This window comes from Cervus canadensis, chromosome 27 (assembly GCF_019320065.1).
Source record: "Cervus canadensis isolate Bull #8, Minnesota chromosome 27, ASM1932006v1, whole genome shotgun sequence".
In the NCBI taxonomy this organism is placed as follows: domain Eukaryota; kingdom Metazoa; phylum Chordata; class Mammalia; order Artiodactyla; family Cervidae; genus Cervus; species Cervus canadensis.
Genome location: NC_057412.1, coordinates 27,526,202 through 27,540,301, shown reverse-complemented (window position 1 = coordinate 27,540,301; position 14,100 = coordinate 27,526,202). Strand labels below are relative to the sequence as shown.

The 14,100-nt window shown below is 33.7% G+C and overlaps 1 non-coding gene across 1 annotated transcript; it reads right to left on the bottom strand.

The window, feature by feature from the left end:
* Positions 1-10,137: 10,137 nt before the first annotated feature.
* LOC122429004 lies at positions 10,138-10,244 on the bottom strand. Its single transcript, XR_006265875.1, has one exon. It is a non-coding gene; the product is annotated as a U6 spliceosomal RNA (small nuclear RNA).
* Between the last annotated feature and the right edge of the window lie 3,856 nt (positions 10,245-14,100).

The following is a 14,100-nucleotide window of genomic DNA, read 5'->3' as shown; positions in this document are numbered from 1 at the left end:
CAAGGGACTCTCAAGAGTCTTCTCCAACACCACAGTTCAAAAGCATCAATTCTTTGTGTTCAGCTTTCTTTATAGGTCAACTCTCACATGCATACATGACTACTGGAAAAACCATAGCCTTGACTAGATAGACCTTTGCTGGCAGAAAATAAAAAATAATGACTAATATAAAAATGTTACATCTTTCTGATTTAGAAAAATTTACCCATTGTATCTTAAAAAGAAAACAAGAACCATTTAAACATGTAGACAGAATAATCAAGCTAATTAAACCATGGTTTTCAGGGCTTCCGCACATGGTCCTTCTACCTTTCAACTTCAGCTGTGGTCCCTGATTATAGTGAATCACTACAAACCCTGAGAATGCTAATCACTAATGGACAACTGTTAAATGATATATGAAGTGTTTAAAATTTAAAATTATATAAAATATCTAAGGTGTTTTATATAATTTACAAATAGATGAGTGAGTATTACACATGGTACTTAAGATTTGCTTCTTTCCAAGTTCTAAGGCAATAAAAAATATTTAAAAATCAAGATTAATATTTCATAAGTAGAAAGGCCAAAGACAGTATACTGTGAGTGATCATAATGTACTTATTGTCACAGTCTTTAGCTGTGATCATGGTCCAATTATTGGATTATAAGTTACTTCAACTATAACACTGCATTAAAAGTAATTTGCATCTAGATATTTTAAAAACATGTTTTTCTTTTATTTTTAAATTAATATTAAAAATCTTCATTGATACAAGTTAAATTTTATTTGGCTATCAATCACACAAAATAACTAAGGAACAAAAATATTCACATATTTGTTTCACCATGATCATAAACATAAATGACCTTTATATATTTCAGATGATATATATTTGGTTTATTTTTTAAATGTATTTTTAATTGGAGAATAATTGCTTTATGATGTTGGGTTGAGTTCTGCAGTATAACAATGTATGTATCTCTTAGTCACTCAATTGTGTCTAAGTCTTTGCAACCCCATGACTGTAGCCCGCCAGGCTGCTCTGTCCATGGGATTCTCCAGGCAAGAATACTGGAGTGAGTAGCCATTCCATTCTCCAGGGGATCTTCCAAACTCAGGGGTCATACCTGGGTTTTCCACATTAGTGATTCATAAATGTACATATATTCCTTCCCTTTTTGGCCTCTCTCTTTCTGCCTGATAAAAATTATTGGAGATTACATTTTATCCAATCCATTCTAATTGAAGCAGAAGAAATTTCTCAAAACCTTATAATGCTAGTTTTTTATACACAGGGTACAAAGGTACTTGGGTTAAAAAACTTATCTCTTTCTGCTATTAGGATACAACATAGGGATTGCAGAAATATGATTGAAATATCTGAGTGACTGGAAAATTGAATTTTCTTGGGAGAGGGGCCAAGTCAATCTTGCTATCCCATATAACATCTAAAATAGATGTTTCTTGTTAAAAACTATAATAACAATTTTATTTAATTAACAGAAGGGAAAAGGGAGAAAAGATGCAGGTCTAAAATAAAATAGTTAATAAACTTACTATTAATGACCTCAACACATTGTAAGATTTGAGAGTAATTTATAAAGTATGAAAGAATGTATATGAACCATATGTGTTCTTAGTGTTACAATATTTGTATGATCTCTTATTTGTTAGAAAATAATTCATGTATAGATTATGATTATGCTAAGCCTATTAACAGGAAAACTTGAACCTGACTGCCTCATCCCCTACCAGATCATAGAAAAAGTGCAATTATATTTAGTGTGTTTAGAAAAAAAGTCATTGATAAGAATTTGGTTCAATGGTATCATTGTGGTGTTATTCAAAAGAGGAAAGTCTTGGTACTTAAAAGAGGAAAATAACATTTCTGGTAAGGGGGAAATATGATTCAAAAAGTGATAAGAATACATGTAGTCAGAAATAACTAAGACCAGATCCTGGATGAAAGAAAAATCAACTATCACCTCAATAGTGACTATAAATAAAGAATAAAGAAAAGAGACCATTTTATACCCAAGCCATCAAAACCAAAAATATTTTTAAAGTACTAAACAATTATTATGATGCTAGAAATACTGCCCTGGTGAATATTCTTTCAAACAATGGGAAGTCCTGTTAAAAATACCAATTATGAACTAACACTCCTTTTGAAGCAGAGATAAGCAAACTTCATCTCATACACAAGCAACAGAGAAATTGAATGGCAAGGTTACTAAATCAAATGATATTTTAACAGAAATTATGTTTTCTGACTTGAAATCAATTTTTTTTTCTGATAAAATCTCTGGAAGTATATTATGAATTAAAATTATTAACATATACAGGTGATTGCATCTTAGAGCATGAAAATCCACCAACATAGTTTGTTCAATTTTAGCTTGAAATAGGACACACTTGCACTCTAAAAGTAAGCACAAAAAAGAAGCTCTTCATATAAAAGCAATAACCAAACTGGAAAGTATACTTAGATCTCCAAAATGATTTCATGTCAGTTCCAACTTACATATAAAGCAAATATTGTTTATATTAGAAAATGTAGAATAGCATTTGAAAATTAATTTCTGACTCTTGAATAAGAATATAGTTCTGAATGTTCATGAATAAATTAGTCTAATTTCAAAGTTATTTTTATGTGTGTTTTTACATAATATTACACAAGCCAACCCAGAAGACACAGCAGGGCATAGATTATGTATGTGTAGACAAACCAACCAAAAGGAAAAGGATATTTCACTTCTTTAAGGTTTAAAGCATAATACAAATATTCTGATTCAGATTGACCAATTGTACATGAAGAATTTGATAATACAGTCTCACTTTTTTCAAATGTCTATATCAATGCTTCTAGAGCATATTATCACTTTTTGTTTGAAGGTTTCCTATCAAGTATTGAGATTAAGTTCAAACATCTGATACCTAGTGGATGGTGGGCAATAGCAATTTAACTTATAATGTTGAGAATGTAGGACTTGCTGGCTCTGACAAGTAGGAAACAAAAGATAACATCTGCTACCCCTATTTTCCTATTCTATTCTCTTTTGTTAATATGATCCTTTATAATATTCATCTTCTCCCAGAAATAATTTCCATACTGAGTAATTTGCATATTTTCATGACAATCAACAATTTTTTCCCTTTTTAAAATTCTGAACTGCCCTAGATATCATTGGCACACAATTCAATTGTGTTGGTGTTTGCTTCTCCTTAACTGGTTTACTAGATTAATTTCATCTTCTAAGATGCAATTGGAATGATCTGCTCAACACACTATAGAGAAGTTTCATACTGAACAAATATCCTTTATCCTTTCCTCCTTTGTCTTCTCTTAACCATCAGTATCCACCTTATGGGCTATTTTTATGTCCTATTATTTTAATATTCAGTTTGCCTGCTAAATGGTCCCATGGTCTTTACTCATCTGCTGCTACCGTTGTTCACATGCTCATTCTCTCACAATGGACAGTGATACTAGCCTTGTAACTCAGTCTCTTCCCTTCTCAAGTCTATCAAGTACAGCCAGGTAAATTAACCTTCTTAAAATATGGTGTTGATACTGTCACTCCAACTTCTTTGATTTTTCATTGTCTACCAAATAGAGATTTCCTTGCCTAGCTTTCAATTTCTGTTACATTGGATTTTTTTTTTTTTTTTTTTTACATTTTATTCATGTAACCAAAATTTGTTACAGGAAAGATAGAGTGATGGATTCTGGCTGTCCAAGATGAAAAAATAGGATTATTCATCTTAAAAAATTTAACATGTATTGAGAGAAGCAGACATATGTAGTGCTAATTTTTAGATGATAAACACTAGTCCACTATTATAAATAAAGGGAATAATTAAATCTGTTTCAAACAACAACAACAACAAAAATTTAGTTAGACTTGCATATTTAGTTGGGAAAGTTTAGTACATATGGTTAGTTTTCTATACATTATTTAAAGAATGCATCCCTTTTTCATATGTCATTTTACTATCTTTACTAGCTTAGTATTCCCTCAAATTGGGATACTATTTTCTTAACTTGTCTCCATGGAAATTATTTCTCCTTTACCATTTTGCAAACTTGAGGATGGAAGTTAGCCTGCTTTGTATTCTCCAACTTTAAAGCCCCTGGAGTTCTTAGTACAATGCCTTGTATTTAATGAATACTCATTGAGATAAATGTTGAATAAATTTAAAACACATGTAAAATGAGGTCTCCTTATGGTTTTAATTTCCATATATTTGATTACCAAAGAGAGTCAACTTTGTTATTTTTATCCTCCTGTACTTTATTGTTTCCTCTTCTGGAAAAAAAAAAACAAACCCTCATATACTTTGGCTCTTCCCATCTATTTTTCATATTGATTTGTAGGACAGCGTTAGAGATCTGACCCAATACTTTTATTAGTTACATATCTTACATGTTTCTTTTTCTCCCAGCCACACACATTTTTGGGTGGTGTTCTATAAACACAAGTTTTGTTTATCAATAATTTTCATTCATTCATTTTATTTTGAATGATTTTTTTTCATTTAAGAAATTTTGCAGCTATTATCTTTTTGAATATTTGTTCTCCCTAATTCTCTTTACCATTCAGTTCTGGAATTCTCTTTAAATATACATTGTACTCCATTTTAGTCTTCATGATTCTGAACATGCCTGAATTATATGGAGTAATTTTTAGGTGTATCTTTAAGTCTACCAATTCTTTCTTAATCTTTGATTACTGTTTAAACTAGACTGTCCCCCCACAACCCCTTGCCCCACAATTGCTGTTTCAATCACTGCAGAATTTCCTAATCTTGGATAGAGTAAATACATTCTGCCTTGTCTGGCCCACTAAATACAACTTTTAAGTATCACCATGGAGTTATATTTTGCCTTTAAAAATAAGTAATATCAAATGGATCAGAAAAGAAGACCAGAATTCAAAGTACTACTCAATGGGCATGAAATTATCAGGAGGGAAAGAAAGTAACAGAGAAAAGTTAGGAAACTAATGATTAGTAAATAATTAAATATTGAAGTTTTCTGATTGAAAGTTTTACAAAATTTATAACAAAGATTATAAAATGATATAGCCCCGGGTATAATACTAAACATTTAAATAGGGTTTCTGACAAGTTACCATACATCTTTTAAATAATAGGAATTAACACTTCCCTGGTGGTTCAGTGGTTAAGAATTCATACCCTCAAAGCAGGGTAAACAGGTTTAATCCCTAGTAAAGGAACTAGATCCTGCAGGCCACAACTAAAAATCCCCCAGATGACAACAAAAAATTGTGTGCCACAACTAAGACTCAATGCAGACAAACAATTTTTAAAAAGCTAAATAAATAATTGGAATCAATACATTTAAATGGATATAGCATAAATAATAGTGTTTATAAAATTATGGGGAAAGAATGTCAATTCCAAATACTTCTATATCTAGTCTGAATATCATTCAATTATTATATAGTTAAAGTATAAATGTTTTCAGACATGTAAGGAAGAAGAGAAGGTATCAACATACACTCTCTCCAAGAGCAATATCTAAGAGTTTAATCCAAAATAAATACACAACAAATTAAGTATGGGTAAATAGGAAAAAAGAAAAAATTAATGTGAGCATGAACTTTGTAAAAAATAGATAAATCAAAATAAGTAACTATATCACTTTGTGAATATATAAAATATTAGTAACTTGGTAATATTGGTGTGTTTGAAATCTAAATAAATATGAACAGTGACATGGCATGTGCTAAAATTATAGCTTACTAAGGATTCTTGATATAGAAGAGACATAATTCAAGAGAAAATATAATGGGCTCTGAAACTAAAATTAGAAAATTATTATAATAAAATCTAAAGGTTAAATGGCTAAGAAGGGTCAAAAGAATGTAAAAATCACCATTTATCAGCATGAACATAAGGAAACAATGAGGGAAAAGGTCCTTTCCATGAAGGATTAGGAAAAAAGAGAAAGAAAATAATCAAAACAATAAAGAGTAAAAGAAAAAGTTAAATATATCAATCATCGCAGTATACATAAATAGATTATCTTCTCTAACAGAGACTTTCAGTAAAAAATTGAAACCTAACTCTATGCTAGTAAAAGAAAATTCTGAAAAAAGGATGAAGTAAGTTTATAAATACAGGCTGAATAAAGAGATACTAGACAAATTTACGACAAATGGATACTAGACAAATGGAGAATGAAATGGCAACCCTCTCCAGTATTCTTGCCTGGAAAATCCCATGGACCGAGGAGCCTGGTGGGCTACAGGCCAAGGGGTCGCAAAGAGTCAGACACAACTGAGAGACTTCACTTTCAGACAAATTCAAATAAAGAGAAAGAAGCAGAGGCAATAATGAATAATACTAAAGATGAATTTTAAGTATCACTAAACAGAAAATAGTGACATATGTAAGCAGAATAGTCAAACATGTAAACAGCAATTAAGAAAAGAAAAAAGAAAAAACTGTTAGATAACTAACCTATTCAGATCCAATCCTGAAAGACAAAGAGAAAGAGAGAGAATTGCTCACAATTCCCATACAATGTAATTGTGAAAGAGAAATCAGATATGCATCCCATCAACAGTACAGGAAACTAGAAAACAGTGAAATACTTACACACTGATGGGAGAAAATGATGCTAAGGCTCTAAAAGCCACAAAGATGTAATAGCAACAAGGTCTCTACAGGAAAAGTGGGACAAAGAGATGAAGGAAAGAGAACTCAACACTCCAAAGACTTAATAGCGTTGTGTCATAAAATTTACACTTCTCCAAGACGTGGAACAAACTTCACATCCGTGCTGTCTGCTGCATGAACGGTAGGTAGTTCCTTGGCTGATGGCAGTTATCACCAGAGATCTGGTTGGTTTCCAAAAGGCAAAGTGGGTGATTGTAAATAAAGGATCTTACTGACAAACTATTGCTAGAACAATTGTGCTTCTGTAGAGGAGCCTGGTGGGCTGCAGTCCATGGGGTTGAGAAGAGTCAGACACGACTGAGTGACCTCACTTTCACTTTTCACTTTCATGCATTGGAGAAGGAAATGGCAACCCACTCCAGTGTTCTTGCCTGGAGAATCCCAGGGACGGGGGAGTCTGGTTGGCTGTTGTCTATGGGGTCGCACAGAGTCGGACACGACTGAAGCGACTTAGCAGCAGCAGCAGTACAGAAGAGAATCTTTGCTCTATGAAATACCCAACAAGAATATTTTTTTTTTCCACTGGATAGGGAGAAGTCCAATAAGAACCAAAACACATAACTGTGCCCCAAGAAATATCCCAGCCTGAAACAGGACCCTGATACTTCACTACCACCAAGTTAAATAATAGTTATCAGCACGTCTCTGATGATTCAGTGGTTTTATTCTCCTACTCAGAATAAAAGTAGAACACAAATGAAACATTCCCCACAAATAAAGTTGACATTACAGGAAAATAAGTAAGATAGAGGCCATAGGAAACAAAGCAAGGTGTCCCAAAATATAGATATCCTAAAAAGATTAACTGAATCAAAGAGAAGCTGGTAGATATAGAAGATGGGAAAAGAATGACCTACATATATGAACATAAATGGGATCTTCAAAAAGAAAGCAGAATAACAGAACAAATCATGAAAGTACAAGAAAAGACAGATGCAAATTTTTCAAAATATAAGTGGGAGATCCAGCTAGCCTCAGATTTCTCCATAGTAATGTTCAATACCTGAAGAAAACCTGGGAAATTATTTGTAAAAATTTCAACTGAGAAGCATATATACTAAAGATTTTATACCTAAACTACCACTCAGGCATAAAGTCAAGAAACAGCAACACTGGATAGACAATAACTGATGAATACTGCTCTTGTAATAATATGTTGAGGATATTAAAATAGGATAAACTTTGGACAATCAAGAGATGTGTGGAGACAGTTGGTCAAAAAAGATGTTTATGAGACTTCATTGGAACTGGAAAATTCAGGGGAAAAATAAAACTGCTTGTGGGGATTAGGATAACAGAACAGAGGAACAAATAAAATAATCTTTATAATGATATCATTTTTAAATCTGGAAGATCCAAATGAATCAACTGAGAAACTATAAGTTTAAAGAGTGGTGTGAAAACAATATATAGACATCAATATGTTATATACTCAAACATACATAAATTGTAAGAAAATTAGGATTCTCAAAAATCATAAACATGCTATTTAACCTACGAATAATATCAAGAAGTGAAAAAAAAGTGAAATTTTAAAATGCTTCTGAAAGATCAAAATGCTCTTCACAGATTAAAAAAAACAGGCCATCTTCTTGGATGAAAGAAAAATCTATGCAGAAAAATTATTCTAAGAAAATTAAGACAATGAACAAATCAGAAAAATGTGATATGTACAACCCTTATTAAAGACAAGGGTGCCATTTACCATAAATTGCACCATAACATTAACAAAATCTAAATGAAAACATGGAAAGTTTTTTGGCTAGAAAAGATTCTAAAGTTTCTATGGAAAAAGAAAACCATATATATCTTGAAAATTATGAAAGTCTTCCCTTTCATAAACAGATAAACAGAAGGGTCTTCTTATTAGTTATAAAGTCTCAGAAATGTTAAGAACATACTAATGGCATATGGATAAATAAATAGGTCCGTGGAACATAGTTTAAAGTCCATGAAAAAGCCAACATACACTTTCACATTTTCTTCTTTTTTTTTTTTCATTTATTTTTATTAGTTGGAGGCTAATTACTTTACAATATTGCAGTGGGTTTTGTCATACATTGACATGAATCAGCCATGAATTTACACGTATTCCCCATCCCGATCCCCCCTCCCACCTCCCTCTCTACCCGATCCCTCTGGGTCTTCCCAGTGCACCAGCCCCGAGCACTTGTCTCATGCATCCAACCTGGGCTGGTGATCTGTTTCACCATAGATAATATACATGTTTCGATGCTGTTCTCTCGAAACATCCCACCCTCGCCTTCTCCCACAGAGTCCAAAAGTCTGTTCTGTACATCTGTGTCACTTTTTCTGTTTTGCATATAGGGTTATCATTACCATCTTTCTAAATTCCATATATATGTGTTAGTATACTGTAATGGTCTTTATCTTTCTGGCTTACTTCACTCTGTATAATGGGCTCCAGTTTCATCCATCTCATTAGAACTGATTCAAATGAATTCTTTTTAATGGCTGACTAATATTCCATGGTGTATATGTACCACAGCTTCCTTATCCATTAGTCTGCTGATGGGCATCTAGGTTGCTTCCATGTCCTGGCTATTATAAAAAGTGCTGCGATGAACATGGGGGTGCACGTGTCTCTTTCAGATCTGGTTTCCTCGGTGTGCCCAGAAGTGGGATTGCTGGGTCATACGGCAGTACTGTTTCCAGTTTTTTAAGAAATCTTCACACTGTTCTCTATAGCAGCTATACTAGTTTGCATTCCCACCAACAGTGTAAGAGGGTTCCCTTTTCTCCACACCCTCTCCAGCATTTATTGCTTGTAGACTTTTGGATAGCAGCCATCCTGACTGGCATGTAATGGTACCTCATTGTGATTTTTATTTGCATTTCTCTGATGAGTGATGTTGAGCACCTTTTCATGTGTTTGTTAGCCATCTGTATGTCTTCTTTGAAGAAATGTCTGTTTAGTTCTTTGGCCCATTTTTTGATTGGGTCATTTATTTTTCTGGAATTGAGCTGCAGGAGTTGCTTGTATATTTTTGAGATTAATCCTTTGTCTGTTTCTTCATTTGCTATTATTTTCTCCCAATCTGAGGGCTGTCTTTTGACCTTGCTTATAGTTTCCTTTGTTGTGCAAAAGCTTTTAAGTTTCATTAGGTCCCATTTGTTTAGTTTTGCTTTTATTTCCAATATTCTGGGAGGTGGGTCATAGAGGATCCTTGCTGTGATTTATGTCGGAGAGTGTTTTGCCTATGTTCTCCTCTAGGAGTTTTATAGTTTCTGGTCTTACATTTAGATCTTTAAGAGTTTATTTTTGACTAGTTTCAGTGGTTGACCAGTTTTCCCAGCACCACTTGTTAAAAAGGTTGTCTTTTTTCCATTGTATATCCTTGCCTCCTTTGTCGAAGATAAGGTGTCCATAGGTTCGTGGATTGATCTCTGGGCTTTCTATTCTGTTCCATTGATCTATATTTCTGAAAAATATGGAATGCTTCACAAATTTGTTTGTCATCCTTGTGCAGGGGCCATGCTAATCTTCTCTGTATCGTTCCAATTTTAGTATATGTGCTGCCGAAGCCAGCACCACATTTTCTTTTTAATAAACACACCTCAAGTCATTGAGGGGCTTCCCTGGTGGCTCAGATGGTAAAGAATCCTCCTGCAGTGCAAGAGACCTGAGTTCAATCCTTGGGTTGGGAAGATCCCCTAGAGAAGGGCATGGCAACCCACTTTAGTATTCTTGCCTGGAAAATCCCCATGGACAGAGGAGCCTGGCAGGCTACAGTTCATGCGGTCACAAAGAGTCTGACATGACTGAGCGACTAAGCACAAGCCATTGAAGGAATAAATGATACAGGAATATCTGATCGAAGAATTGATGTAAACTTAAGTACCCTGCCGTATATAGTGAGTGAAGTGAAGTCGCTCAGTCGTGTCCGACTCTTCGTGACTCCATGGACTGTCGCCCACCAGGCTCCTCCGTCTATGGGATTTTCCAGGCAAGAATACCGGAGTGGGGTGCCATTTCCTTCTCCAGGAGATCTTCCCAATCTGGGACTGAACCCAGATCTCCTGCATTGAACCCGGATCTCCTGCATTGTAGGCTGACGCTTTAGTGTCTGAGCCACCAGGGAAGTCATATATAGTACACCTGATCAATCAAAAAGGATTTAAATCTTAGATATATAAAACATTCATAAAAATACTAGAAAAAATCATGGCGGCATTGTTATATAAGTCTACCTAGTGTCTCAGAGAGTAAAGAATCTGCCTGCAATGCAGGAGACCCCAGTTCAGTCCCAGGGTTGGGAAGATCCCCCTGGAGAAGGGAATGGCTACAAACTCCAATATTCTCGCTTGGAGATTCCCATGCACAGACAAGTCTGATGGGCTACAGTCCTCGGGGTGGCAAAGAGTCAGACATAACTGAGCAACATTCACCATCATCCCATCCAGGTAATAAAGGTTTTTCTAGCTTCCACACAAATCCCAGACGCTATAAAAAGACTGGTGAAAACAACTGCATACGATTTTAAAACTCTGCATAAAAATTATCTTGAGACAGATTACATGATTAAAAACACTAGGAAAATTATTTACCACACTTACATCACAGCTATGTCTCTAACTTTTCCATATCAAACACCCTTGGGTAAATGGACTAGTTGATTGAGGTTTAACCAGGAACCCAAGAATCTTGGATACAAGAAAATTAAGACACATATAAATCTTGTTACCCCATTCCAGGCTGCTACTGGAATGCAACCAGCATACTGAGTGGGAAGTTCTTTAGTACAGAGCTCCCACATTAGGCTAATAAAAATATGAACACCTCAATAGGGAAAAAAAGACAAGAATATATACATTATAGAAGACAAATTTACAGAGAACAGGGTTAAAAGGGAGGATTGTCAATATATTACCTTCCATATATTTTGAATTTTGAACTTAAATATAAAAGAAAAAAAAATTAAATATGTTTCTGACTATGCCTAATTAAAGCTGTAATAAAAACTGAAAATATATACTATCTAGGATCTCAGTACAATGTAGATATTAACACACTAACTGGTTTTCCTAAGTTCTAATGTGCCACCTATTAAGTGTGTGAGCTTGGGAAATTTTTTTTTAAATGTCCAAGCCTTAGTTTTATATTGGCAAGTTGGGAAAAATAACACATACTGCAAAAAGATTTTGTAAGGATTTACTAAAATAATACATATAAAATGCTAAATGAATATCTGATCCATAAATACAAACTTAGCAAGCAATGAAATTAATATTTCATATAAAAATGGGTCACAATAAAGCTTAAGTTCTTAAATTGTTCCCAGAAGAAAATGTATAACCTTAAGTATTTTTCTCAATTAAAGAAAGGAAACTAGAGTCATTTTTATTTACATATATTTGGAATTAAATATTTAAGTACAATTTGAATGTGTGCTTGGTCTTTTGTCAAAACTCTCACCCACCAGTTTGTTCATCAGTAGTCAGCTTGCTTCATTTCTATAGCAGGAGTGTGATAAATAGGCTTTCCACCATAATGTAGGTATATTGTTTTATTGTAGTACAATTAGAGAGAATATTTTTGCTATATACACATAATACATATACATGCTTGTGCCTTTTCAAATCTTTGTGGAAAAGAAAATATATCTAAGTTCAAATTGTAGAAAAAAATATGTACCAGCCTACAGCACAATGAAATATTATCTATTAATATCTGGAATTTAAATTGAAAGTTAAACTCCTAAAATATACTAGTTAGCATTTTTGTTCTTTACAATTATTATGTGATAATACATGATTATAAAAATATTTAAATCTAAGAAATTAACTAAAAAGAGATATGTAAATTCCATAATTCAGAAACAACCAGTATCAATATTTTAGTATATATACTTCCCTGATGGCTCAGCAGGTAGAGAGGCCATCTGCAATGCAGGAAACACAGGAGACATGGGTTCAACCCCTGGTTGGGAAGATCCCCTGGAGGAGGAAATGGCAACTCAGTCCAGTATTCTTGCCTGAAAATTCCCATAGATTGAGGAACCTGGTAGGCTACAGTCCAAAGGATCACAAAAAGTCAGACTTGACTGAGCAACTAAGCATGCGTATATAGTTTTAGACTCTTCTAATCTATGGGGGAAAAAAAAAAATCTATAAATCCACATATTATAGAATTAAATGCTTTTAATTGAATAACTTCTGCTTAAATATGAACATAAATATATATATATATATATATATATATATATATATATATATATATATATACATCTGATTGTAAGACTGAATTATGGGAAGACATACACAACAGAATCTGTTGTTATACAACTTGCAATTGTCAATTGGCTTTGAGCACACACCCATTTGAATTCTCTTTCTTGACTGGTGGTGGGAACAAGCCCTGTTTTGCATAGGACACAACCAAAAGGGAGATGGGATGTGTAAAAGGGGGAAGAAAAGAGGGATTGTTAAAATGACTCCTTTGGGGTTGTCCTGCTTCCATGTCTTGGGAAAAGTAAAAGTGAAAGTCTCTCAATTGTGTCTGACTCTTTGCCAGAATTCTCAAGGCTGGAAAACCGGAGTGGGTAGCCTTTCACTTCTCCAGGGAATCTTCCCAACCCAGGGATCAAACCCAGGTCTCCCACATTACAGGCAGATTCTTTACCAGATGAGCCACAAGGGAAGTCCATGTCTTAGGAAGGTTTGTATAATAAAAGATTTGTCTGCTTGAGCTGTAACTGAGCTATAACTTGCCTGTTTTTTGTTTTCTTTTTTTAAACCCTTTAGTCCACCATTCCAAATTTTTGTTACAGTGAGACAAGAACTAGCAGAGAGAAACAGACCAACCTGACAGAATTATTGTAGGTTTGGTTCCAGACAACTGCAATAAAGTGAATATCATAATAAAGTAAACCATACAAATTTTAGTTGCAATATACCATAGTCTATTAAGTGTGCAATAGTACTGTGCTTTAAAAAACAACTTGTGTACATTAATTAAAAAATATCACTGTTAAAACATGCTAACATCATCTGAGCCTTCATTGAGTTATAATCTTTTATATAACCTACTGGCAGATAATTTGAAATACTGCAAGAATTACCAAAATACAGCACAGAGGCACAATGTGAATAAATGCTGTGTGAAAAATGGAATTAGTAAGCCTGCTCAACATATGGTTGCCACAAACTTCCAATCTGAAAAAAATACAATACCTGTGAAGCTCACCAAAGTAAAGAACAATAAAATGAGGTATGTCTGTAAATTGATTTGAATATTTATCTACAGTTACACTGGGCAATTATCTAAAACTAAATTTTGAAAATAATATACAGATTAACTTAATTCTATTAGCATTTAGCACATAAAGAACAAAAACAATTTTTTCTACATTCTCAAAATAAGAATGTTATTCTCAAGCCATTAAAAT